Consider the following 6,156-nt stretch of genomic DNA (forward strand, 5'->3'; position numbering starts at 1 on the left):
TCAAAAGTTTAATATAAAATATCATCCTAAATGTACGACGAGATGAGACGGTCTCACGAACTTTTTTCTGTGAGACGGGTCAATCTTAGCGATGTTCATAATAAAAAGTAATACTTTTAGCATAAAAATTAATATTTTTTCATGTATGGCCCAAATAAAATATCATTATCATAAAATACAACCCGTAAGATCGTCTCAAACAAATTTTTGTCTAACGAGAATTATATATTAGATTACAAAGTACATTTAAAATGACAAAATTATCTTAAATATGTTTTGGAAATAATTTTTCAAATAAATTGCATAGATAATTTTATAATTTCAAATATATTTGCAACTCAATTTGTAATATTATAGAATTTTCTTAATATAAAATAGTTGTAAATAAACATCTATTAACCAACCATTCAAATCATGAGCTACGAAACGGGTAAAAAACAAAGGACATGCATGACTTCTGGGCTCCTTTGGAAAACCCATGGTAGGTTAGCTTGTGAGCAACACGACGAGCTTTACGAACTAAAGAAATGATGAAAGCTTTGGCCGCAAACATGGGAAGGGTTATAGATAGTTTTGATCCAAGATAACATTTGTCCACTGATATTGAATTGTTGTCACAATCCCCTGTCACAAAAAAGTGAAGAGAGACCGACGATACTGGAACTCAAGCTAATAGCGTTGTTTTTTCCGGTGTGCAATTTGTGTCAACCATTCAAAAGAACCTACCATCGTTAATTTGTTGTATGCCACCAAACAATCATTTGCCGGCATTTCTCCTGTTTGGAGTTTTGATTTAGAATTTCTCTATCGTCCAGACCATAAGTACTTGGATTAAAGATATCTGATACCAATTGAGCTAGCTGATGGCTATCATAAGGCTTGTGATTGCAGGACCCAAAAAGATCCCTTTTGGGTCATGTGCCCTTTTGGGTCAAGCAATCATGTCCCAAGAGACAATTTTATAGCGTACATTACACAAGCTTATTGGTCGAAAATCCTTTAATAGCATCGGTTCATTCACTTTGGGGATCAAAGTAACAAGAGTACCATTCTACCTCATTAAGAACTTTTAGGACAGATTCAGTAACATCAACACCAATAATATTCCAAAATTTCTGAAAAAATAAAGTGGACATACCATATGGGCCAAGTGATTTATCCGGATGGATATCGAAAAGAGCTCGCTGAACTTCTTATGCAACAAACGACGCACAAAGGGACCTGTTCACTTGCTGATTAACATTTGGCTCAATGTTCACCAATACCCGGTACAGATCCTCCACTGAAGGAAAGTTACGATCACCATCCTTCAACCAAGAAACTCGACTTCTCTGTCTCCAAAAAACTTCATCTTCTGTGACCCAATTTCTCAATAGTCGCCTTTAATTCCCAAATCTTGTCAAATGCATGATTCCATTGGGAACTTATTCTGATCTTGGATAACTGATTTCTCTTTGCTTTAAGTAACTCTGGGATTTTCCTGAATCTCTCTTTATCCCATTTCATGAAGGCCCTCTTGCAAAATAAGATATGATCCGAAAGTGATCTAGAAGGATCCCGACAACCCCACCCATACTTCACCACAGGACAAATTACGTTTTTGGTCCTGTAATTTGCACTTTTTCTAATTTTAGTCATGTTATGAGACAATTTACGTTCTTAGTCCAGTAATTTATAACATTTTCCAATTTCAGTCCTTTTCCCCCAAAATTGAAATATTCATCCGGAAAATGCATAGCTGGCGGCCTGGAATGCTGAGCTGTAATTTGAATTGGGGTTTTTGATTTTTGGTGGCCTTTTCAAAGTCCACGTAAGTAAATAATATAATAGAAAAAATAAAACTAAATCCACATCACTTTGAAAAATAAATCCACAAACATATTTCAAAATTTTTTTTTAGAAAAAGAGTACAACAATTATTTAAACATAATCTCTGAAAGTGGCTCAATCTTAAAGAAAGCCATTCCATTGCTGATACATTATCGAACCATGGTTTTGAATGATTGTCAATGAGGAAAATGTTTGCACTGAGGAAAATGTTTGCACTGATACATACATTTTCCCGAGGAATATTTCAATTTTGGAGGAAAAGGACTGAAATTGGAAAATATTATAAATTACTGGACTAAGAACGTAAATTGTCTCATAACAGGACTAAAATTAGAAAAAGCGCAAATTACAGGACCAAAAACGTAATTTGTCCTTTCACCACATCACTACATTCTTTATTCCGCAACCAACAATTTTCAAATCGAAGCATACGGCCTTGGCTACTCACTTTCGCACGATTCTACATGAGGTCTTGACTCAGCCTTATCCAGATTGGTCTATGATCCGAGTGATAGAAATCCAGAGAAATCACTCGAGCAGTCGGAAAAAGAAGGCGCCATCCCAAGTTACCTACAAAGCGGTCAAGCCTCTCGAGAACAACATGGCTCCCATCTCTCCGATTTACTCACGTGAAAAATTCTCCCGCACAATGCAGATCTTGAAGTTCGTATAGTTCAAGAGAATCATGAAATGCTTTCATCTGAGAAGAGGATCGCAGATTTCCCCCGAGCTTTTCGCTATCAAAACATATTTCATTGAAGTCCCCCATATAAGCCAAGGCAACGGTCTAAGTTCAGGAATATCTCCAAGCTGAAGTAATAATCACAAGAGAAATGGCGAATCGATGTTTCCGACTGACCATAGAAGCCAGTAAAGCGCCACATACGCTCCCCTTCCTGAACGATAAAGTCAATATGTCCCGTTGAGAATAATTTAATGTCAACCATTATTGTGTCCTTCAAAAAAAGACCCTGGAATGCATTTCATTTGAAGAAATATTACGTTTAAAGTTTTTGTATCTGTTGCTTATACATCAAATAAAGAAATTGTTTCAGGAAGTGTCTACTAAGTCCAGGGACCCGTACCCTGGCCCGGGGACCTGCACCTCGGTTATCTACCAAGTCCAGGGCCCGTACCCTGGTCCGGGGACCCGCACCCCGGTTGTCTACCATGTCCAGGGACCCGTACCCTGGCCCGGGGACCCGTACCCCAGTTATCGACCAAGTCCAAGGGACCCGTACCCTGGCCCGGAGATCCACACCCCGGTTATCTACTGAGTCCAGGGACCCGTACCCTAGCCCGGAGACCCGCACCCCGGTTACCTACCAAGTCCATCCTAAGCCCAGGGACCCGCATCCTGCTTATATCAAGACCGATTGTCTATTAAACCAAAAAGACTTATGCCCCGATTATTAATATGTTTGGTAAAAGAACAATTAAAACCTACAAGGATATTTGAAGTACAACTTTGCAACACTTGCAGGTATCAAACGCAAGAAATATAAAAGCAAAACATTTTCATAGATACTGGGAAAATTTACAAGGTGCCTAGAAGCCCGGGAAGATTAAAGAAAAAAAACTATTCTACGGGATCTTGCTTCTCTTCTTCTTCATCCTCCGGGAGAGAGGCGGCAGCTTTAACCAAGTCCGGGAAGTCCTCTTGGTCAGGGGGAACCATCCTTGCTTCCTGGAACTGCTCAAGGCATTTGTTGAAGCCCGTGTCAAAATAGGGGAAGGCTTTGTCAGCCACCATCTTCTTAAATTCCCGGGACTTCAAAAATTGAGCCATCTTCTCCTCGTGGAAAGTTTTCGTAGACTCCAGAGCAGTAATGGCCTCCTCAGCCCGGGCTCGGGAAGATTCCGCCTCATCCTTAGCCGCCTGTATTTCTATTTTGGCGGCTGCAGAATAGTCGGCCAGAGCCTTCCGAGCTTCGGCTAGTTCCGCCTGGACCAAGTCCACCTGTTGTTTCCAGATGGCCTTCTCCCGGGCAAGGACGTGCTCATGAATCTCGGACATCTGGCTCACCTCCTCTTGGAGCTTATGATGCATTTCCCGAGCATTGGCGGCCTGGATGTTGGCATTCTTAGCCGCACTAGCCACCTGCTCGTAGGCAGATATCAACATCTGTAAGCCCTGCGAATCAAATGGAGGGTGAGGTGGACAAAAACAATAATATCAACATGAAACAACAGCAAGACAGAATTTTGAACTTACCGAGAATGACCGGGAAACCCCCTCGTACAGTTTTTGATTGGGGTGGAGGCCTTTGAGATGATCCACCTCCTCAGGATGAAGCAAGCCCCGCACCATCTTGGTTAGGTCTGTGCTTACCTCGTCGCCAAAGAGGTTTGGCAGGTTTAAGGGCGCTCCACCTTGTTGGAAGGGACTAGTAGATGACCCGGGAGGGGGATGAAATCGAGTTGACATCTCAGGTCTCTCCACGGTAACGACCTCAGTAACCGGCTCCATCACCGCTTTTTTCTTACGATCATTGAGAGAAGCCGGGTCCTCTTCATCGGTCTGAGAAAGGGTTTCCTCCCGAGCTTCCAGCTCAGTCCGAGCCCGCTGTTCTTCTTCTTGAGCTTCCCTAGCCCTTTTTTCTACCCGAGCTCGCTTTTGCTCGGCCTTCCTCTTATTGGCCGCCTCGAGAAGACTGGCCTTAATCATGTCTTCTTCTACTGCATCAAGAGTTGAGAGTTAGGGAAATAAAATACAGAATAAAAAGACAGAGAGGAAAGTAATTTACCGGTCTGCGACTCAGCCTGACCAAATGCATCTATGGCCTAGTCCATAGGATCTTCAGGCTGAGGCTGTAACGACCCATTACAGGCCCAGTGGACCGCCCATACGGCCCACTGCCCCGATCGACCCAAGGCTATCCCGATCTTGGGCTTAAGTCCCCTCACGGGCTTTCCATAGGCGTCGTACGGGTTACTCATAGGATCTCCCCCTCCCTACCAAGGGGTTTCTTTCGCCTCCCCAGGACTCTTGATATCAATATACTTATCCTATAGGTCCCGAATCTTTGTGAACAATGCGGAGTCGAATTTGTTGATTCTCGGATACGAAGATACCAAATGGGCTACATCAAACTCGCATGCCCAGTAACTCATGTGTATATTGATATCAAGAGTCCTGGGGAGGCGAAAGAAACCCCTTGGTAGGGAGGGGGAGATCCTATGAGTAACCCGTACGACGCCTATGGAAAGCCCGTGAGGGGACTTAAGCCCAAGATCGGGATAGCCTTGGGTCGATCGGGGCCGTGGGCCGTATGGGCAGTCCATTGGGCCTGTAATGGGTCGTTACAGAGGCCCTATCCCATAATGAACCAGGTTGCCTCCCCCCCCCGATCAACACTGAAGATAAGAAGGACTGGCCTTCTAAGGCGTCCCGAGCATAAGTAAAAAGGGGGAGAAGTTTAAAGTCCCGGGGAAGTTCCGGTTGATCTGGCATCGAATGCAAGAAGCCTGACGCACAGGTCAAGGGGGTCGGGATGTGCACAAAGAAAAATTTTGTTTTCCACCCCTTCAGTGAAGAAGGAATGTCGGTTAGAAATCGGTAATGCATCCGGGCCATAAAAGAAAAGACCTCATCATTAAACCGACAAGAGTAAAAAGAAGTGAAAAATGGAGGAGTTAATCGGGATGTTTTTCATACGAAATAAAATAAAAGTGACAGCCATGATCTTAAAGGCATTAGGAATGAAGATGATTAACCGGGAGCCCAAAGAACCGGGCAATCCCTTCAAAAAAATGGTGGATGGGGAATCGAAGACCACTCTTGAGTTGTTCTAAGAAAAATGTTTGAAACCAGGGGGTGGAGTGTCCGGGTGATCGTTGGGCCCGGGGATTTTGATTTTATAAGTTGAGGGAAGGAGCCTAAAGACCAGATTTCTTCTAGGTTTCCCGGGCGGAGAGTAGAAGTCACTGTGGAAAACCACTGTGGCCCTGTTACCTTATCTTTGCCCCGGGAACTAGCAAGTCGGGAAGAGGAAGTTGTAGTTTTTGATTTTAAAAGAGGTCAAAAAGCAGGAATAGGTATGGCCATCAGTATGTGGTCGGAAGTTTCAGAAGGGGTCGGGGAATTACCCTCCGACCGCCCCCTGACGTTTTGACCGGAAGTAGAAGTAGTAGAATTTGACATGATCGGGAAAGGGAAATAAAACCAGTAAGGGAAGAGAGACTTACGGCGAGAAAAAGATGTGAAGTGGCTGGTAAATGCAGAGGACCACCAGAGCTAGGATGTGCACGTCGGAGAGCTAGAGGAAAAAATTCGCAAGAGTTTGGCCACAAGTTGAATTTGTGAGTGATTTTTGAAAAAATCGG

This window comes from Primulina tabacum, chromosome 1 (assembly GCF_025594145.1).
Source record: "Primulina tabacum isolate GXHZ01 chromosome 1, ASM2559414v2, whole genome shotgun sequence".
Lineage (NCBI taxonomy): Eukaryota > Viridiplantae > Streptophyta > Magnoliopsida > Lamiales > Gesneriaceae > Primulina > Primulina tabacum.